General features: G+C 44.3%; 2 long non-coding RNA genes across 2 annotated transcripts in view; one reads left to right on the top strand and one right to left on the bottom strand.

Annotated features, from left to right (window-relative positions):
• Positions 1–22102, top strand: part of LOC310693704 — a 354955-nt gene that overhangs the window by 324454 nt on the left and 8399 nt on the right. The gene's annotated exons all lie outside the window — the stretch shown is intronic.
• On the bottom strand, positions 5264–11330 carry LOC310693664. The gene is made up of 3 exons (XR_014519291.1): positions 11266–11330; positions 8340–8443; positions 5264–5519 (listed from the first exon to the last, which is right to left on the bottom strand). It is a non-coding gene; the product is annotated as an uncharacterized lncRNA (long non-coding RNA).

The following is a 22102-nucleotide window of genomic DNA, read 5'->3' as shown; positions in this document are numbered from 1 at the left end:
GGCTTTGTCTGAGACCTTCCGTCATTGTCCGAAAGAGGTTGCTGGATTAGGTCCCAAGTCTTCTGCATGTGCATTTAAATGGGTGACTCTGGGTTCCAGAATTATAAAAGAGAGGGGAAAACATTCTATCCAACTCTTATCTGGTTTTCTTAACTTCTGGGGCAGGCACACACCAGATGAAAAGACGGCCATATTTTGTTGTTGTGGTTTATCAAATTTCTATTCTATATTTAGTGTGAGGAGATACTGAAATATTTTTATTTTATTTTATTTTATTTTGAAATATTGGATTGGGAGCCATGTGTTTTATATCAGTATGATGTTATTTATTGTTGTAACTATAATATAAAGGCTTTTTTAAAATAGAGAAATGCTTATTTGCTTTTTCTTAAGGGAAAATCTCCGGAACATTCAGCACCTGTGACGCAGATAAACAAAGTTAGTCTAAACCTGAGGAATACAAAATTGTTTATATGTAATAAAACATGACGGTGCCAATTTAGATAATGCACAATGGACTTTATTAGATTACCTTTGCATTTGTAATCATTTCCAGGTGAGTGAGGGTGAGATTTGTGGAGGTTAATTTCAAAAAAGCAATAAAATCATTCCTTTTTTTAAAGGAAAAGATTAAAGGTTCAACATGATTGACATCTTGTCAACTGGACTACATTTGCCATGGCACAATATTTTTTTGAACGGAGCAGTTGACAGTTGACAAGATTTGCTGACTACGATTCAGACATGTTCTTCATGCAATACATGACACCGCTGTTCATGCAGGACACAGCCTAAGTGATTGTTTATCAGTATACAAAATACAGAGCAAAACTGTCCCAGAGGAGCTGCAGCCTGAATAGTATTAGCCGTGCTTTAAACTGCAATGAATTCCCAGTCTGATTCACGATGAGGTTTCAATTTATACCACATTTAGAGTACTCCAGGTTCAAGTAATCACTGCAGTAATTAGCTTACTTCCAGTCCTCCAAAATAAACCCACTAATTTTTGCAATCAGCCTTCATTTGGTTAATCACCAGTTTAATTGATTTAATTACTTTGATCTGCAAAATTAGTCAAGTGTAAATACTGTTTTGTAAACAGACTTTAGCTCCAAGCTGTAATATAGGGAATTCTAATTCAAAGCTAGAGTTAATAATAAAACCAACACACACAATTTTGTCATGGTATCCAGCAGTTTTAAGTCTCCAAGACACAGATTCATGTTTTGCTGGAGTTTGTTGAATATTCTGTAACGACACTGACAAAGCAGACTGGATACCTCTCGGAGCGTTTTCTAGGCCCGATAGAACAATTCCCCATGCAAACAAGCACAAGTCTTCCTTTTGCTGTGCAAAACAATTAACTCTGCAAACGCTTTTTAAAAAAGCAACGCTTAAAGGTGTTTAAATGAGGCTTAATTAAAGAGTAGCATTAAATTGCAGTTAACTCCATTGTAAGCCATGCATGGTTACTGAAAACAACTGCTTGCATTGGACAAAGCTGGTAAATAAATTCTCTAGCCTTGGGATGGCTAGCTTCTGTATTTGTGGGGAGCCAGGGTCAGAGGTGCATTATCCCAGACAAACTGACTTGCTCATAGGATATACTGGGTTCCATAACAGACTGGGTACTTACTAGGGGTGGGAATAGGCAAATCCACCCATTTTTGTTTATCTCATTTCTCCAATCTTAAGCTCAATTCTCCACATTTCCACAGCAGTCTGCAATTTTTTTTTATGTCTCCATGAAAAATTATCAGCATTTTAGTGTGAATTTTTCCTATTACACTGTATTATTATTTGCTTTTCCTGCTCTTCCTCCTCCTCCTCCCAACTTGTCCGCAGACTGGGACTTAAGGGGGCTAACTCAAATTAAAACAACACACATCAAATGCTAAAAGCTTATGAAAAATACTGGTAATAGTTAAAAAGTAATTAAAGTATAATAGAATGAAAACAGTCTTCACTTGATGGCCGAAGGAGAACAAGAAGGGAGCCAGTCTACCTTCTCTAGGAAAGGAGTTCCAAAGTCTGGGAGAAGTCACCGAGAAGGCCCTCTCCCACATCCCTACCGTGTGCCTGTGAGGGTGGTGGGGCCGAGAGAAGCCCCCCCCCCCAAAAGTTCTCAGAACCCAGGCAGGTTCTTATGGGAGAATACAGTCCTTTAGGTAGTCTGGGACTAAGCCCTATAGGGCTTCAATGATCATAACCAGCACTTTGAATTGTGCTTGGAAACAGACAGGTAGCCAGTGAAGCTGTTGCAACAAGGGAGTTGTATGCTCCCTATAACCATCCCTGCTCAAAAGTCTGGCTACAGCTCTATGGACCCATTGACGTTTCCAAGCACTTTTCAAAGGCAACCCCATACAGAGTGTGCTAAAGGACCCCATGATGGTTAAGTCCAGCCAAAGGCGACTCTGGGGTTGCGGCACTCATCTCACTTTTCAGGTCAAGGGAGCTGGCGTTTGTCCACAGACAGCTTTTCTGGGTCATGTGGCCAGCAGGACTAAACTGCTTCTGGTGCAATGGAGCACTGTGACAGAAACCAGAGCACACGGAAATGCCATTTACCTTCCCGCCAGAGCGGTACCTATTTATCTACTTGCACTGGTGAGCTTTCAAGCTGCTAGGCTGGCAGGAGCTGGGACAGAGCAACGGGAGCTCACCCCGTCATGGGGATTCGAACCACCGACCTTCCGATCGGCAAGCCCAAGAGGTTACGGTGTGCTACAGTAATCTAAAATGGATGTAGCTGATATAAACCTTTTTGCAAAGCTCTGGGTTGAAGAATGGCATTGCACAATTTGGAGAAGTGTAAATTTCAACGGCTCGTGGCATCTTTCAGGAAGTGCAATTTTGGCAGATTCACCTTCCTGTGTGAACTAACTGCCTCCCCCTCTGCAGGAGGCTGGGTTCAATGTTATGGAAGTCATTCACTCCGGAGCAGCATCCAAATATATATATTTGGATATCATGATGACCTACAAAACCCAAACAGAGATGTATCATTAAAGCTTGGAATAAATGTATATTTTTCTTGCAACTATATATTTCCTTTGCAGGTGAAATGGTGAGGAGACCTTTGATTATTGTTTCTTGTTGATTTTATCATTTGGATATTTTAAAGAGCTGGCTGGTTGGTTGGTTGGTTGTAAGTCACTTTGAGTTGCCTTGGACAAGATAAAGTGACTAACCAAATTTAATACATACATACATACATAGTTGTTTTGCTGATTTCTGATCATTTTACTGTTTTATTCTCTTTGTGAATTTCTGAGGGTTTTTTTTTTTACAATTGATCAGTGTATAAGTTTTATGAAATAAATATTTAGATCTCTTTCACTGAAACCAAAGGAGCTTAGTGGGTAAGACAGTCCAGGATCCAGGATCTTTCCTTCCAGCAGAAGGCATAGGAAGATGCCTTGTGCCCAAATCAGAGCCTTGGCCCATCTAGATCTGCACTGGCAATATGAATGGGCATTGGCTCTCCAGGTTTTGAGGCAGGAGTTTATTTATTATGTATTGTATCCGTAGCCTGCCTTTCCCCCAATGAGTGGTATACATGGTTCCTCCTTTCCTCATTTCATCTCCACAACAACCCTGCAAGGTAGGTTAGGGTAAGAGGCAGCGACTGGCCCAAGGTCACCCAGTGAGCTTCATGGCCAAGTGGCCATTTGGACCTGGGTCCCCCAGCTGTGGTCTAAACCACTGAGCATAGGGCCTGCTGATCGGAAGGTCGGCGGTTCGAATCCCCGCGACAGGGTGAGCTCCCGTTGCTCAGTCCCTGCTCCTGCCAATCTAGCAGTTTGAAAGCACGTCAAAGTGCAAGTAGATAAATAGGTACCACTCCAGCGGGAAGCTAAATGGTGTTTCTGTGCTCTGGTTTCGCCAGAAGCGGCTTAGTCATGCTGGCCACATAACCCGGAAGCTGTACGCCGGCTCCCTCAGCCAATAAAGCAAGATGAGTGTCGCAACCCCAGAGTCGTCCGCAACTGGACCTAATGGTCAGGGGACCATTAATCTTTACTAGTCCAACACTCTGGGCACAGGCTGTGCCATCCACTGAGCCACAGGAGGCCTCCCCTTAGGGACGAGTCACAACAAGCCACAGCAACAGTCCCTGTACATCAGGAGTGGGCAACCTTTCTCCCACCACAAGGGCCATGTTAGTGGTGGGCAGGATCAGAGCCCTCTCACTTGCTCTTAAGAGCACTATCATTCCACACCACTTCTCTCTGAAGAATCGTAAGTACTGATGATGTGAAGAAAAGAAGTCCCCATTCCACCAAACCATATATTTTCATTTATTTATTTATTTCATAAAATTTATCCACCACTTTATTGTAAAAACAACAACAACCCTGAAGGCAATTTACAAAAGAATAAAACAACAGAATTATTCCTAAAAACAGTTTAAAACAATTTAAAAATAAAATCAATTATAAACCAAGAACAGATTAAAATATATGTCAACTGTCTACATATCTGAGTAGGCATGTCTACATAAAAATGCTTTTAGCAGGTGCCAGAAAGAGTACAGTGATGGTGGCTGACTGATGTCAAGAGGCAGGGAGTTCCAGAGTGCAGGAACCGAGCGCAGAGTTGCACTGATGTGTTGCAAATGAAGAAGGCTGTTATGTGGTGGCTGTAACAGTGCCAGTTCCACAGACTGAAGTACCCAAGTGGGCATATATGGTTGCAACCCTAAAACACAGTTACTAGGGAGGGAGCCCTACTGAGCTCAGGATTGCCCTTTTATTGTCTGCATGTTATCACGCTGACTTAGAATCTGATGGGGCCTTGTAAAGGACAGAAATGAACATATTGGAGTCTAGCAACAACACACTGCTATTATTATTATTATTTAAATTGACAAGACACAGCCAACATTTGGTGCATTTTTAATTTCTACTAGGAAGAAGTGAAGATGTTGTCACCCAGTTGTATCTGGGTTGTTTGGATGCTTTCTATTCACAGTGACCCTAATGATCAAACTGAGGAGACAATATTAAGTCTGTTGTTCTGTAAAGAGCCTTCTATTTCTGCCCTGATATTAGAGAGTAATATGCCCCAAACAGATTTTTTTCCAGGATTGTATCTTGTCTTTTAGACCAGATCGGCATGTTCAAAGCAATCCCACCTTTTCAATAGTCCTCCCCCACTCCCTTGAGAGCTATCATATGAACATCATTTTCTGGAGAGGAGGCAGTCTAAGCAATGAGCCCTAGGAAAAGGAAAGGGGGAAAAACAGGACCCAACAGAATAGATTACATTATTTTATCATGTTCGAGTTATTTGATTCCCCCTCCTTTTTTCTTCTTCTGCCAGTGGTGCTCTTAACAGGGTTGCAAACTACCCATTGGGCACTCATTACCCAGCACAGGAGAGGGGGTTTCCTTGTAAATATGCATTAAACTGTGGTGGTGTTTGCCTCCACTTCATGCTGTGACTGAACTGAGGCAAAAACATGCTTGCTTGAAAGCTGTCACAGGAATGTTTTACTGGCCTGGTGTTACTGCCTAGGACACACACACACACACACACACACAGAGAGAGAGAGAGAGAGAGAGAGAGAAAGAGAGAGAGAGAGAGAGAGAGAGAGAGAGAGAGAGAGAGAGGGGTGTTAGCAGAAGAACTTATGAAGAGCCCCACAAAAGCCCAGCACATCTTGTTCTCACTGTGACCAACAGATGACTTTGGCAGTGGCATCCCCAGCTAGCATGGCCATTGATCTTGGTCCAGCAACATCTGGAGCACCACAGATTCCCCAGCCCTGGTGTATGGGAAGCCCACAAGTGAGACATGAGGGCTCTTCCCAATTGGGAATCCCAGAAGCCAACATTCTGAGGTGTTCTGCCTCTGACAGTGGAGGTACCGGTAATACGCAGCTAGTTGCCATTGACAGCCTTTTTCTCTGTGAATTTGTCTAATCCTGCTTTAACGCTATCCTAGCTGGTGACCATCACTACCTTTTCTGGTAGTGAATTCCATATTTCTAACAATGAAGCACTGAAGATGCACTGCCTTTTGTCTGAACTGAATTTCTTCGACTTCATGTGATGACCCCACCAGATCCCAGTGCTATGTGAGAAGAAATGAAAATCGCCTCTCTGTCTGCTTTCTCCAAACCATGTTTAATTTTATGTACAATGGTACCTTGGTTTAAGAACAGCCCTGTTTATGAACTATTCAGTTTATGAACTCTGCAAAACCGGTAGTGTCCCGGTTTGCGAACTTTACCTTGGTCTAAGAACGGAATCCGAACAGTGGAAGAGCACCGGCAGCGGGAGGCCTCATTAGGGAAAGCACGCCTCATTTTAAGAACGGACTTCCGGAACGGATTAAGTTCATAAACCAAAGTACCACTGTACCTTTATTATATATCCCCTTTGCTCACTAAATATTCCAAACTGAATACATCCTATTAGTAAGCTACTCTTACAAAACTCACAAAAATGCCATCATTAGACTTCTGCCAGCCTTTGATTAGCTATGGATTAATAAAGCATATCATTATTTGACAACAACAACAACCTGGGCAAGAACGCTTTTAGTTCTGACCCCACCCAGCACTGCCATGCAATCTCCAGGTGATTGCTCCAAGGGCTGTCTGTCCCTTAGGCTGCAAGGGGATCCCCCCCCCCCCAGCTGAAGGATGTGCTCCAGAACCTTTTGTAATATAACAGACAGACTGATGTGGAAAGTGTTCCCTGATGGCTTGAAAGCCAGTATTCTAACTTTTAAAGCCAGGGCTACCTCTACCTACCTGAATGCTAAACTCCAGGCAACCTTTCCACTATTTCCCCCTCTCCTCCCTCCCTCTCCCTCTCCCCCTCCCACAATGCTCCATAGTCCTTGTGTAGCTCCCGTGAATATTCAAATACTGTAATTGGAGATGATTTACATTGTTTTGAATTAGCTAAAATTCCATTGTTAAGCACAAATGCTGCTCCAGTAAATCATGGAGCTCTTAATGGGTCCGCGTGTTCAGGTTAGTGAGCCTGTTCAGATTTATCGTGCTCCCAGGGAGCTGACCAGTGTATTACGCTGCCTGCTGCTAGGTAATATGCATGACACATTTCTAGACACTAATTCATTTATTTAATAGAAGCCATATGCAAAAACAGGAGTTCAAAATGAGGCTGACAAAGAAGGTATAAAAGTTTTATTAATCCATAGCTAATCAAAGGCTGGAGGAAAGCATCTAATGGTGGCATTTACAGACCATATCGAATGTGAATAAATTATTTTTTTTCCCCTAAAAAAAGAGAGAGAAAGAGAACTCTTATAATAGGATGTATTTTGTTGGGGACATTTATACTTTTAATTATGGAGGCAATCAATTTACTGGAGGCAGCTGGCTGAGATAGACTTTAAAAGAATCAACTCCAAGCAGAGAGAACCCTTTCATCATGTTTCTTAAAACCTTCCCCATTACTCCTTCTGCCTGTACTTGAAAGCTGGAAGAACCAGAAGATTTGTAAGGATGCCACCCAAAGTCTTGGGGGTCAACCCATATCAAAATTTATTACTTCCTGGGCCATCCAACCATAGATAGTGGCCAGAGGGTGGTACTGCAGCAACCAGCTTTGGAGAAGTCACAAACCACATTACTTCTGACTTGGCTTCTCCGCAGCTTCTTGGCTGGACTGTATGGTATCTCCTTGTTCAGAGGCAGTCTACCACAAAATACCAGTTGCTGCAGAACAAAGGAAAGCTGTTGCTTTCAGGCTCTACTTGTGGGTTTCAGGGAGGCCTCTGGCTGTTCACTGTATGTCACAGGATGCTGAAGTAGATGGGTCTTTGGTTTGTGCCATCTGGGATAGGTGAGTAGTTTGCCTGGTCCTTGTCAACATTTTGAAGAATCAGGAGGAATATGCCAATGACGCAAAACTAGGAGGGAGAATTAGCACTTCAGAAGACAGGAACAAAATCTAAAACAACCTTGATAGAGTGGGATACTGCCCTGAACCCAATTAAGTGAAATTCAGAAGAGATGAATGTGAAGTTCTCTATTTGGGGAGGGGGGAAGAATGCAGCAAGCCACTTCTGTGAAGGCTTCCACTATTTTGGGTGAACTCATAAAAGTATTATTCACATTCACAATAAGATTCTAACTTAACCAGAGAGATTAAAAATGAACAATTTTTTTCTTATTTCATTAACACAAATTTCTCACAAATTTCTCAAACTAGGCCAGTTCTTTAAAAAGTAAAAAACATTAGAGCTATACTAAATATTTTCCCGTTTTGATTGTTGGGTAGAAACTAGCAATTTTGGTGAGAGCAATCCCCCCTCCCCCGCCCCCAGATAAGCACTTAGGTTGTGTGAATACTCACTCTTAGAAGATGGTGTGGAATGATTCCTGCCCACCTCAGACAGCTGGTTCTCCAGTGATACTGTTCTCTGGTGCTGGTGCTTCTACGTCCCTCTTCCTGTGATTCTGCCCAAACAGAGGTTATGGGACAATTAGAATGATGTCACAATGTTAGGCAGAATATTACATTTAGCTACAATATGCTGTCATGGATGCTAAGTGAGATCAACTGGGAGTGATGGAAAAGGAAGGAAGGAAGGAAGGATCTTTTTTCAACTCCCCCCCCCCCACAAAAAATGTTTTCCGAAAAAAGCTGTGAATAGTGTCAATTCAATTTTAGTAATTGTTACTGCAAGTGGTTTTGGAGAAGCCTACATTGGATTTCTCCAAAATTTCTGCTCAACGGCAACAGAAAATGTCTCAGAGATCACCATCACTGCCTTAAATCCCCAATCAAGTTAACATGCACTCCATAAACCAGCTGGACAAGCAAGACAATGTGGAAAGCCTAAAGGTTAAGTATGTATGATTGACCTTGAGGAGGCCGTGTTGTACAGATCATTAAATATATCGTGCTCTTCCGCTTCAGCTGGTCGTGGAGGGAAAGTGCCCTGGGAACATTATTCGGCACTGAGATCTTTCTACCTACCTTATTGTGACACAAAATCAATGCCTACCTCATATCCCTCATTTCCTTGGATTATTGCTGGCTTTCTGCTGCTTTATGGAGCTTAGTCAGTGCAAAAACCCTAAATATGCACCCAGGAGACTGCCAAAATCTGCACTCAGATTGGGTGCATTAGCATATAGGGAAGTCCCTGCCATTGGCTGAGCAAAAGGAGGCTTTGCTTTAAGCAGCCAGATGTGTAGAAGGGGTTGGGATTGTGTCCACTGGTGCTGGCTTCACCTACATGTATTCAACAGACCTTGTCACCAGCCCACATGCCTCCTGTTGTCCAAGCAACGAAGTAGAGGCATAGCTCAGCGGAATAGAAATTATAGTAGTCAACCAATCCATCAGCTTCTGTATGTTCTTTCTCTTCAGTCTAGCTCTGTTCATCGCACGCCGCCCCCCCTTGAATAAAGGCCCTAGACTTTTTGCCTTCCTCTGTAGAACCAGAGAACATCAGAAGAGCACAGCTGGTTCAGGACAAAGGCCCTTCTCCTCCAGCATCCTGTTCTCATAGTAATCAACCAGATGCCTATCAGAAGCTTGCAAGCAGGACCTGAGTACAATGGTGCTCTTCCAGTTTGTGATCTCCAGCAACTGGCATCCAGGTGCAACCCTAAACCAGATGAACCAATGGCCAGACTTGGCATAAGTCCTAAAGCACTCATGGGAGATGCTACAGTCCACGGGAGCGTAAGAAGAGCTGGCTTCTGAATCAGACCAAAGGTCCATCCAGTCAGCATCCTGTTCCCACAGTGACCAAGCAGATGCCTACAAAAAGCCCACAACCAAGGCATTACTGCTCCTCTCCCCACCTGTTCCCCAAAAATTGATCGTCCACATTTCACATTGTCCCACAATTTCTTTCATTTAGTCTATGACTTTTAGGCATGGGTCCAAGAGGTTTTTAATTTGTCCCAGCATTTTCTCCAGGGAAATCCACAAACAACAACCTGAGAAAAACCCAATTGACACTTGTTTTTTCTGAATCAAGAGTAAACAGCTGGTTTTCCCATGGAAAGCAATGGGACTAAAGAAGAACCTCTTGGACCCATGCCTGGAAGTCACAGACAAAACAGAAGTGTGGATGAACCCTGATACATACTACCTATGAAATTAGAGATTGTGCACAGTCATCAGGTCTGCCACAACCCACTGATAGCCTTATTCTACATGAGTTGGTCAACCCCCATTTTAAAACTGCCCAATATGGTATCAATCACAATATACTGTGATAGTATATTCCATAGTTTAGCTATAAAATGGGTGATTAAGACTTTCCTTTTGCCTGCCTTGACATCAGAGAAGATGCTCCAGTCCCCATGTCACTTCTAGTTTCATAACAACCCATATTTTCAGGGGTTATCCAAGGGCAAGGTCTGCATTAGGAATGGGGAATCTATGGGCTCCAGATCCCATTAGATGGTGGGTTTGGGATGGTCATATGGCCAGTGGTTGGGGTGACTGGAGTAGTGGTCCAGCAACACCTGGAGGGCCACAGGTTCGCCTCCCCTGGTCCAGCTCAAATAGATCTGAGTCTGGTTGGTACCTGGACGGAAGACCCTCTGAGAAGCAGGGGGTGGTCACAGTGTGCCACTGTCAGTTCCATTGTGGAGCGAGGGTGGGATGTAAATAAAACAAATAATCAAGGGTGATGAAGAAGACCATGATGTGGCAAGTCAAAATCCACATAGAGGTGCGACTCATTTAAAATCAAAGCCTTTGTCATCTGTTCCAGCCCTGTGTCCGCCACAACTCAACAATCCAGTGGGAAATGGCAGCTCTTTCTTTGGAACATGGCAATATTTATTGTCTAACCCGCCTGTTCACATCCGTCAGCCGTGAAAAGTCACCACTGCTTTAAAAGACAATCAGTTTTAAGTAATGCCATCCATCACAAAACAGAACAGAGTGAGCAACATTTCCTCAACTGCAATGAATTATACAAGGGTCAGCTCACTGGAGTCGCGGTTGGCAACACAAACATTGGCCTCAGGTAGGAAACCTATCTTTCCAGCTGTTCTTATCCATATGGGTTCAATGAACTGCAGACGTTAGAGGCCTTTAGCTTATCGAGTGTAGCTGCTGGAGCTATTCCATCTAACTGGCATCATAAAACAACGAGGGAGGGAGGTGAATGCAATTCATCTCCCACTCATCTGGTTGCCAACTGCTGACAGAGGAAGAAAATGGAGATGTAAGAGAAGTCGACAGATGTGGTGAAGGAAGTACAGGTGCTCCTGTATTTGAAAACAGGCAGGGATTTGGGATACATCACCTGCTACTCAGGGGCATATGGAACCTCACACTGGACTAGTTTCTTGTCCTTTGGGGAAATGTTATGGTCACTGACATCATCATCATCATCAATGCCCTTTGTCTCTTCAGATGAGACAACTGAAGCTCACACAGCATTTAGTCTTGAGCCTCATCCCCTTAACAGTGACTTTATACATGAAATACTGACTGGCTTTTTCAGGGGAGGGTGAAATGGAATATTCTGAAAGAGGGAATGGCTGGAACACTAAACAGTAGCACTTTGCTGTAGCCCCCACTAGTCTTCTTCCACATTTTATCTTAAGACTTTGACTAAGGATGGACTTTGTTGCTTCAGTATGAAGCAAGCTTTTTCTCTCTCCCTTCCTCCTCCTTTGCTTAATATTGTTTATATACTGCTATTCATTAAAATGAATATCAAAGTGGTTTACAACAATTAGACATAAAACCATACCATTAAAAACAGGTTTTTAAAAGCTAAAATCACAAATAAGCAAGCTGTTGTGGAAAGATGCCTGCATAGCCCTGACTGAGTCGAAAAGTTTTCAGCAGAAGTTTAAAAGTTGAAACAACATTTTCTGAATCTCTGTGGGTAGAGCACTGCACCACGCTGCGTTGATGATACCAAAAGCTTGGTTTATTGTGATTGTCAAATGAGCATCCCAGGCTCCTGCACTTGAGCTCAATGATTGATATAAAGGTTCGGGTGGTCTCTGTGTGGTCTGCAGGACCTAAGTTGTTCAGGGCTTTGTTGTTCAGCAATTAATTCAAAGACCTTGAACCTTCAGCCAGCACAGATGCTTTAAAATTGTGTTGCTGCTGACCAGATGTTCAGCAATCTGGCCGCCACATTCTGCACCAGCTGGAGCTTCTGAAACAAGCCCAAGGGCAACCCCACATAGAATTGTAGAGTTGGAAAGGACCCTGAGGATCATTGAGCCATGGGTTTCCCAAACTTGGGTCTCCAGCTGTTTATGGACTACACTTTCCATCATTCCTGTTCACTGGTCCTGCTTGCTAGGGATGATGGGAGTTGTAGTCCAAAAACAGGTGGTGACCCATGTTTGGGAAACCCTGATCTAGTCCAGCCGCCTGCAATGCAGGAATATACAGGGATCAAACCTCCAACCTTGGCATTATCTGCACCATGCTCTAATCAACTGAGCACATTGCAGTAATCCAGCCTCAAAGTTCACCAACACATGGGCTACAGTGGTCAGGCTCTCTAGCTGATGAAGAGTTCTGGAGAAGTCCAAAACTTGGTTGTGGTTTAGCGGTGCTTTGCTTGTTTTTGTACAAGTATTGCCTTATTGTGGATTCTGAATGTTTTTGTCTTATGGACCAACACAGCTTTCTTTACTTTTTGTTCCCACGGCTTAAGAATTTTCTTTAAACAATATTTTCTTGAGTTACCTCCAGCCTCCTTGAGCAGGGATGGTGCTGGGTTTGCTACATGAGGCCTAGTGACACTCAGAGAATTGCATACAGATAAAGTGGACAGACACATCCAGCGGCATCTGGAACTTTGCTACACAAGGAGTTTTAGATCATCTACCACTTTCTATACCAGACATTAAATTATGTAAATATATTAACAGACATTCAAAATATTGTAATAAAAGGCTTCCATATCCTTTCATCTCTCTCTCTCATCCTTGGGGTTTTAAGTTTTCTCTTTTATTCTTTAAGGACACACAAGGTTATCCTCTAGATTAAAAAAAAAAGCACCACTATTGATATTTTAAGCCACTAATGATGTCAGGTATCTTTTGTAGGACAGCAGTTTTTTGTTTTGTTTTGTTTGGCTGGGAGCACTGTGTATCAACAAAGGAATTCCATTTGTTTCATGAGGAGCATCCACACACTTCTTGAATTTTATTTACTGTGCGGCTTTCCTAGGAGACAGAATTGCATTTTAGTTTTAAATGTAAGGGACAAAAGTAAAATTTGAGATGTATTATTATCAAATCTTTGGTTGCAATGCCCTGTCCAAGACTCCTGTGAACCTTTTGATAAAGGTACTGTATAAAGGTGTATTTTTCAATGTGCTTTCTTCTCTCTATGCATTCCTTGTAAACATTGACTAAATCCCTACTAGGCTTGGCCACATGCTTTGTTCAAAGGCAACTCGTCAATGAAGGGTTGCTTGAGAGGGCTGGAAAACAGTGTATATGGGCATCCGAGCCCTGTAAATCAACTTTGGTAGCACAACAACTCATTTGACCGGCTTGTCCAACGTATGAAAATACACAATTTCTCCAGGAAATTAAGTTGCTGGTGTCCATCTTATTTACTCTGTGTTATATTTTATCTACTTTATTTTATTTTATTCTCTTTTTCTCTATTATACACATTTAGATAATATGTTTTTTGGGCTCCCTGCTTGTTTCCTTGGTGCCAGTTAGATTTGAGTGGCGGGCAGAATCTATTAATGATTATTATCACCATCATCATAATCAATGATTACAGGGAAGGAGTCTTCAGGAAAAATTCTTTAGATATATTGATTTTTACCCAGCACAACTAAAATTAATATCCAGCTTTAGTACTATAAAATCTGCCTAGCTTCTCTTCATTTCTGTTTTCCACCTACCAGTGAACCTGCTTAAAAATGAGATGGATCTGGATAATTGGGGGGTTTTGGCATTTCAAAAATGCTCCTTCTCACCTAGCTGAGCCTCCGTGGAATGTCTTCTGCCTCCTCCTGCATTTCATCTTGAGACATCAGCACCAGCCAGTTCCTGCCTCCACACCCTTTGCTGCTCTTTCCCACTTCTAGCCTTTGCATAGCCCATTTGCACAGTTGCCCTGCCCTGTGATCTGTTTCTTGGTCACAGTTAAAGCGTGACAGATTGGTAGAATGGTTCCCATCTCCATTTTTATAACTTCCTCTTGTTGTGTACTTCCATATTTTCTCCTCAAAACAGGCACACAGGGGCAGAGGAAGGGGGTGTGGGGGTGCGGTTTGCCCTGGGTGTCACCACTGAGGGGGGTTACAAAATGCTGGGCAGCACTCACCATGGGGCCTGCAGCTCGCCTGTGCCACGCCTCTCTCCTGGGAGTGACATGGCACAAACTGCTGTTTCCTCTGAACAAGCTCTCTGTCACTCAGCTTCAGACAGTTGCATTTCATTCATTTATTTCACAGAATTTATACACTGCTTCATTGAAAGAATACACCTCAAGGTGGTTTACAAAAAATATAAAACAAAAAACTTCTGAAAAGTTGAAATAATGACAGACTAAATGCAAATTAAAAATCTGCACCACTTTTCTAAACATCTGAGAAGGCTTGTTTAAGCAATGATGTTTTGAGCAGGCACTGAAGGCGACTGCCTGGCATCCATGAGGAGGGAGCTCCAAAGTGTAGGTGCCGCCATATTAAAAGATCAAGTTCTTACAAGCAGGGAATGGGTATTATCAGTGGCGCCAACTCCAGGGGGCCTTGAGGGCCCTAGCAGCCACAAAATTTTGTTGTGGGAACTCAGGCCCCCCCTGCTGTGTGCCCCACAACTGACACCCCCCACTGACACCACTATCCCTGCTGCCACTGCTGCCATGCACGACCTTACTGTGAAACCAGGGCCTGCTGCAGCCTCCAGAAGGTCCAGCCTTTCTTGGTACCCAAAGCATGTGCTTAGTCTGCCTACTTTTCCTCAGACTTACACTTTCACATACCTGTTTTCATGGCTTGGCTACCAGTGCTTCCAGATGAGGCATGACTCTTTCTTTGGGCAATGGCCACACTCTCACCCTGCCTACAAGGGCTTCCTGTCCTTGTCCCTTTCCTTCCCAGCCTGCTAGCTTCCCTGTCCACATCCTTTCTCTTCTACATGCCTCTAGGTGGACTTGCCAGTGTGGATCTCACCCAGTTATGAACTTTGTCTCTGAACTTTTGAAGCTGTTCAAGTCATTGTGACCAATATTGTCTCCTCTGAGCTCTCCAAGTCTCTGGCAGAATTTTTTCCACATCACCTATTACCTTACTGAAAATACCAGGGATTGAACTTGGGATATTTTTTGCATGCAAAACAGGGGCTTTGCTACTGAGCCATAGCTTCCCTCAAGTGGGCTGCTTCTCCAGTGGGTCTCTTCCATCATTCAGTCCCTCTTGGGTCCCAATCCTGCCTAGATTCATGCTTCCACTCCCTGCAAGCCTTGGACGTCCTTCAACACTGCATAATTTAATTCAGCCTTTGCCAACCTGGTGCCCTCCAGGTTTTGGACTACACACCCCATAAGCTTCAGCCAGCACAGCTGTGGTTCATGGGTAAAGGTAAAGGTACCCCTGCCCGTATGGGCCAGTCGTGTCCGACTCTGGGGTTGCGCGCCCATCTCGCTTAAGAGGCCGGGGGCCAGCGCTGTCCGGAGACACTTCCGTGTCACGTGGCCAGCGTGACGAAGCTGCTCTGGCGAGCCTGCACCAGTGCAGCACACGGAAACGCCGTTTACCTTCCCGCTATAAAGCGGTACCTATTTATCTACTTGCACTTAAGAGTGCTTTCGAACTGCTAGGTGGGCAGGAGCTGGGACCGAACGACGGGAGCTCACCCCGCTGCAGGGATTCAAACCGCCAACCATGCGATCGGCAAGTCCTAGGCGCTGAGGTTTTACCCACAGCGCCACCCGCTTCCCTGTGGTTCATGGGAGTGGTAGTCAAAAATATCTGGAGGGTATCAGGTTGGGGAAGGCTGCTTTAATTGCCCTGATCTTCTTGTACAGCTTTTATCTTGAAAGCTACTATGAGTACAGCTCATCCCTTTTCCTCTCTCTCTCTCTCTCTCGTGTGTGTGTTGAACTTGAAAGAATTTACTAGCATAGGTAGCTTCTGTTTTATTTGCTCACAATTAATCATGCACCACTGTAAACAGTGTCTGTTTTAGTTCCGCTGACAATTATCCACTTGTCAGCTTCTCCCTCAAGTACCTCTAGCATCTGGCAACGGTAAATAATTTTTATTTTATTTTTTACTTTCAAAAGGGAACTCCATCAAAATGATCGTTTTGCCTCAGTTGAAAGACATCCATGTGGCAGCTTCCCATCCATTTTCAAAACCGTCGAAAGGCAAGCTTTGGGGGGGGGGGGTGTGACTTGACTCTAGGACAGGGGTCAGCAAACTTTTTCGACAGGGGGCTGGTCCACTGTCCCTCAGACCTTGTGGGGGGCCAGGCTATATTTTGGGGAAAAAATATGAATGAATTCCTATGCCCCACAAATAAGCCAGAGATGCATTTTAAATAAAAGGACATATTCTACTCATGTAAAAACACGCTGATTCCTGGACCGTCTGCAGGCCGGATTTAGAAGGCGATTGGGCCGGATCCAGCCCCCGGGCCTTAGTTTGCCTAAGCATGCTTTAGGAGGATCAGAATTCTCAAAATGTGATGGCGCTCCCAATGATTTAGCATTGTATCTCCCAATTTTACATTTGAATTGGCCACAGGGGTCCCAAATCTGATTAGAGCGCCAGTGCTGGGGAATGGGTTATCCCTACCCACCATGTTATTTTCCTGATTTAAAGCACCCCCTCCCCCAAAAAGTGTTGTAGCCCTGCAAGAGCTCGAGCCCCTTTGGAGCTGTCCTGAGTCCTGCAGAACTTTGCCCCCCATCAAATCTGCACTTGCATTGTGGTTCTCGCTGCTTGTTGACTCCTGTTCAACACCAGTCATTATTAAAACAAAGACCGGAAGGAAAGGAGCACAACCAGCTTCACCCTCTAAGACAAAATAGCCTTGATTAAAAAGAGTACCCTCCCAAAGCTAACCTACCTATTTCAAACCCTTCCATTCTGGATTCCCTCAATCCAACTCTATAAACAGCGGGGGAGGGGGAACCCTACATTCATTTCTCTTCTCGCACAAAAAGTAATAGAATCATAGAATCTTAGAGTTGGAAGGGACCCCGAGGGTCATCGAGTCCAACCCCCTGCAATGCAGGAATCTCAGCTAACGCATCCATGACAGATGGACATCCAACCTCTGCTTAGAAACCTTCAAGGAAGGAGAGTCCACCACCTCTCATGGGAGTCTGTTCCACTGTCAAGCAACTCTTACTGTTAGAAAGTTTTTCCGAATGTTTAATTAGAACCTCCTTTCTTGTAACTTGAAGCCATTGGTTCGAGTCCTACCCTCCAGCATCCTTCTTAAATTGTGGTGCCCAGAATTGGACACAGTATTCCAGGTGTGGTCTGATTAAGGCAGAATAGAGTGGTACTATTACTTCCCTTGATCTGGACACTAGACTTCTCTTGATGCAGCCAAGAATAGCACTAGCTTTGTTTTTGTTTTTTGTTTGTTTTTGCTGCTGCATCACACTATTGACTCATGTTAAGCTTGTGGTCCACCAAGACTCCCTAGATCCTTTTCACATGCGCTGCTAGTAAGCCAGATGCCCCCCATCCTATATTTGTGCATCTGGTTCTTGCCTAAGAGCAGAACCATACATTTCACAAGTTAGCTCCAAATTTCTGCACCTCCCATCATCAGGAAGAGGAGGAATTCCCAGAAAAGAATTATAGTACATTGCCTACCAAGTGCACCACATAATACCATATATCCTGGAAAATGAGATGAAACAATGTGTGCACATGGAGATAGATAAAGCAGGAAACACCCCCACCAGAGTGAATCCATTCCTCCAAAGCAAACTAAGGAAAAATTCCAGAACTCTAAACAGGTTCATACAATCCATGCTTAAAGCATGAAAGGAAAAAGCAGGGAAACTGGCCCCACCCCCCATCCCTACTAATTCTCCTGGCTCAACACCCACTATTCCACCTTGCACCCCAAAGCATCCAAATAAAAACCTGGCAAACTAAAGGCCAATATTGCCTAACCAACTTCTACAAAAATGACAACCCTATATAAACATGGGAAATACAAGATAAACTGGGGGACACCCCAATACACAGGCTGACCCACCACCAACTACAAACCTTCCTAAACAACCCAGCAACAAAAACATCAGCCACCAGGCCACTGACTAGCTTTGAGAAACTCCTCCTAACAGCAGTGGGACACAATAAATGGGTGGTCTCTACCATGTGTAAAATACTACTCCAAGACAAACTGCCTTACCATGGTTAAAAACCAATGGGAGCAGGACATGGGATACAAAATAAACCCATTTAAATCAATCTCAGCCAAAATAAGAGAACTCACCCTAAAACTTATACAGTGGTACCTCGGGTTACATACGCTTCAGGTTACATACGCTTCAGGTTACAGACTCCGCTAACCCAGAAATAGTACCTCGGGTTAAGAACTTTGCCCCAGGATGAGAATAGAAATCATGCGGTGGCAGCAGGAGGCCCCATTAGCTAAAGTGGTGCTTCAGGTTAAGAACAGTTTCAGGTTAAGAATGGACCTCTGGAACGAATTAAGTACTTAACCCGAGGTACCACTGTATACAGTATAGATATATATTACCTAACATCATGGAAGCTGGTGCTGATACACCCAGGTAAAAGGTAAAGGACCCCTGACAGTTAAGTCCAGTCGTAAACAACTCTTGGGTTGTGGCGCTCATCTCGCTTTATTGGCTGAGGGAGCCGGTGTACAGCTGGTCATGTGGCCAGCATGACTAAGCCAGCTGGTCATGTGGCCAGCATGACTAAGCCACTTCTGGCGAACCAGAGCAGCGCACGGAAACGCCGTTTACCTTCCCACCGGAGCAGTACCTATTTATCTACTTGCACTGTGTGCTTTCAAACTGCTAGGTTGGCAGGAGCAGGGACCAAGCAACAGGAGCTCACCCCATCTCAGGGATTCAAAATGCCGAGCTTCCGATCGGCAGTGGTTTAGACCAGTGTTTCCCAACCGGTGTTCCGCGGCACACTAGTGTGCCGCGAGACGTTGCCTGGTGTGCCGTGGGAGGGAGGCGGGCGAGTCGGGCAGCGAGAGGCAAGGCGGCGGCGGCGAGGAGAGGCCGCCCAGCGCGGGGCTCTTGCCGTCTGCCTGCCTGGCTGCCTGTGTGGCGCTGACGTCACGGGGCTGTAACGTGCCCCACATAGGCACACGCGGGGCGGCGAGCTCCCTCCCTCCCACATCCCATCGCCGGCTCTGCACCAGGCGGTAGAGCTCGGCGAAGTCGCCGCGCTGGAAGGCCAGCAGCGCGCGCGCCTTGGCCAGGCTCTCGCCCGCCTGTGCCTCCAGGCACGGCGCCTCGGCGTCGGGCGGCAGCGAACCCAGGAAGCGGCCCAGCCGGCCGGGGTGGAACACCGGTTGGGAAACACTGGTTTAGACTACAGCGCCACTAGCGTCCCGATACACCCAGGAACCTCATCTAAATGCTGCACCTCCATCGACACATGCTTCCACATGTGCATGTTCAATCCTTCTGGATATCAGTGCTGCAGGAAATTTCCAAAATAACAAAACAGGGAACTCACAAGTCACTTACTTGCATCATCTAGAAATATTGTAACTAGACACTAGAAGAACCTATCAGGAGTGAACATAGACTCGTGTTGCCAAAATGTATGGAAACCGCCCTACTAGAGAAGTTAGCCAACAAACTTAAACTAGCATGGGGACAAACAAAGGAGGACGCCTTAACCCCAGTATGGCTCTCCTTCATCACATACACAACACAGCAGGACAAAGACGTATCCCCCCAGCAGCATATGAATCAATATGGCTACCCTGACCCAACAATCTCTGCTCCCCCCCCCCCCACAAACAAGCCACACTGCAATCAATTGGACGCAGCCAGCCAAACTCGTCTAACCTCTGGCATTATCAATAAAATTAAATAAATACATAAACAGCAAACCTACCCACGTGATGCTGACACAAACTCTCTACACTAATAATAGAACAAAATAGAACAAAAGAACAATACCCCATCTCTCTCCATCTTCTTCCCCCTCCCTTTTCCTCCAAATGCAAATTATTATTATTTATTAAATTTGTACACTGCCCTACACCCACAGACCTCAGGGCAGTTCAGAAGATAAAATCACAATATAAAAACACAAAATACATAATCAAAACAAAAACAACCCAAAAGATGTCTTTGCAAATGCAACGCGTGTATAGAAACCAGGAGGTGACGTATCAGCCAGGTATTATTCTTTCTTACTCACGTTTGAGAGTTCAGCAGAGTACACCCCTTGCAGCAAAAATAAGGAAGCTGTTGACAAGCTTTAGCCTTTTAGTTTAAGTAATCCAGGACGGATGTGTGAGTGCAAGCATGCTTTGGGGTGGGGTAGGGGGGCGGGGAGATATCCCCGGCTCAGCACCCTGCTAAATCGTGCCTCACAAGCGCAGGCCAGCCTGAGATCAGGCTGTTTTGAAAAATCTGTATAGGCTTTTTTGACTCACCTCTTCAAATACACAGTGAAATAAAAATGCAAACAATAGCATTAATTTGTTGTTGTTTAATTGTTTTTATTAAATTAAGAATGTAACCTTGAGGTTTTATCCCCAGCCATCACATGTGCTGGAGTCCTTTGGACCTTTCACCTTCTGCAAGCCCCCTTTGGCCCTGTGGACCATGTTCCATTCCTTGGGTTTCACTTGGAGGGCTTCTTCTAAACATCCTACAAGGCAGCTGGGATTGTAGAACAGTATGCTGCCATATGTTTTCCCAGGCCACACTAGTTGCCTCTTTAGTCCTGCCTTTATCTCCCTGGCTGCCAGTGGCTCTCCACAGTCTCATAAGTGGAGCCAATATGGGACATTCTGCACTCCGGGGTGGAGCCAATATGGGACATTCTGCACTCAAAACACGACCTCTACCACTGTCCCTAAATCACAACGTAATTGAATCATCAGCCTATGACTCGTGTAGACTTTCTTTTATTGGAAGTTTTTACAAAAAAAGTTGGATGCTCAGCAACTAGAGACATTTTAGATAGAGGGCAGGTGGCTGAATCTCCATCTGGTCCAAATAGAATGAAATCACTGTTGACAGACATTTCATTGCATTGAAAAGGCAATGACAGCATTCGCCACTTGGTGGCTGCAAGTCTACCAATGCAACCGAGGCATACCGTAATTCACTTCTAGAAGTAATTGAAAACCTAGCAGGTGGTCCTAGCAATCTACCATGGAGCTCTCTCAAGACAATTTATTGCCTGTGGCTGGGATGGGGGAACTAAATATCACACCCTATAAACCCTTTTAGCTCCTTATTGTGCCTAACCCCCTAACACTGTTACACTGCATTGTGTGGCACCGTCCTTAAGTAGCTGAACTCTGCTAAATATTGGTAAGAAACAGAATAGAATGTGCCATTCTTTGTCAGTCTGTTTGCTTAAATGCTGGTTGGTACTTTATGCTGTGTTGCTGTTCCTGGTTCTGAGTCTTATGTTCTGAGTCTTATGAACTTGCTTGTACCAAGACGTCTTTTTGCATTAATAGGACTTGGTGGGAGGTGAATGACCACATCTTGGCATTTCACTTTTTTAAAAAATACCTGCTTAGAATTGTTCCCAGCTAATTTGGAGTGGAATCTTAAGTAGGTCTTTTCTTCCAATGGATCTTACTCTCAGATGTGAGCTTTAATTTGTTGATGTGAGTTATCATTTGTTTTTAGTTGTCATTTTAACTTTTCAAACATCTTAAATTATTGCTGCTATTTTTCTTAGCGATAATTTAATGTTTACTGTTTTCTAAACTGTTTTGAGGGTGTGTGTCTTTAAACAATCAAGTGGTCCATAAATTTTACAAAATAAACAAACATGTCAGAGTGTCTGTCACCCCCAACCCCATTTCACAGCTGAGCTGTGGGTGCTCCTGTTCTTGGGTCCTGCTTGCTGGTGTGAGAAGAGATGCTGGACTAAACGGGCCACTGTTGTTTATTGTATTTATATTCCATCTTTTTCTCCAAGGAGC

This window comes from Podarcis liolepis, assembly GCF_965112155.1.
Source record: "Podarcis liolepis genome assembly, chromosome: 14".
Lineage (NCBI taxonomy): Eukaryota > Metazoa > Chordata > Lepidosauria > Squamata > Lacertidae > Podarcis > Podarcis liolepis.
The sequence above is the reverse complement of the archived record's forward strand: the minus strand, read 5'-3'. Positions and strand labels throughout refer to the sequence as shown.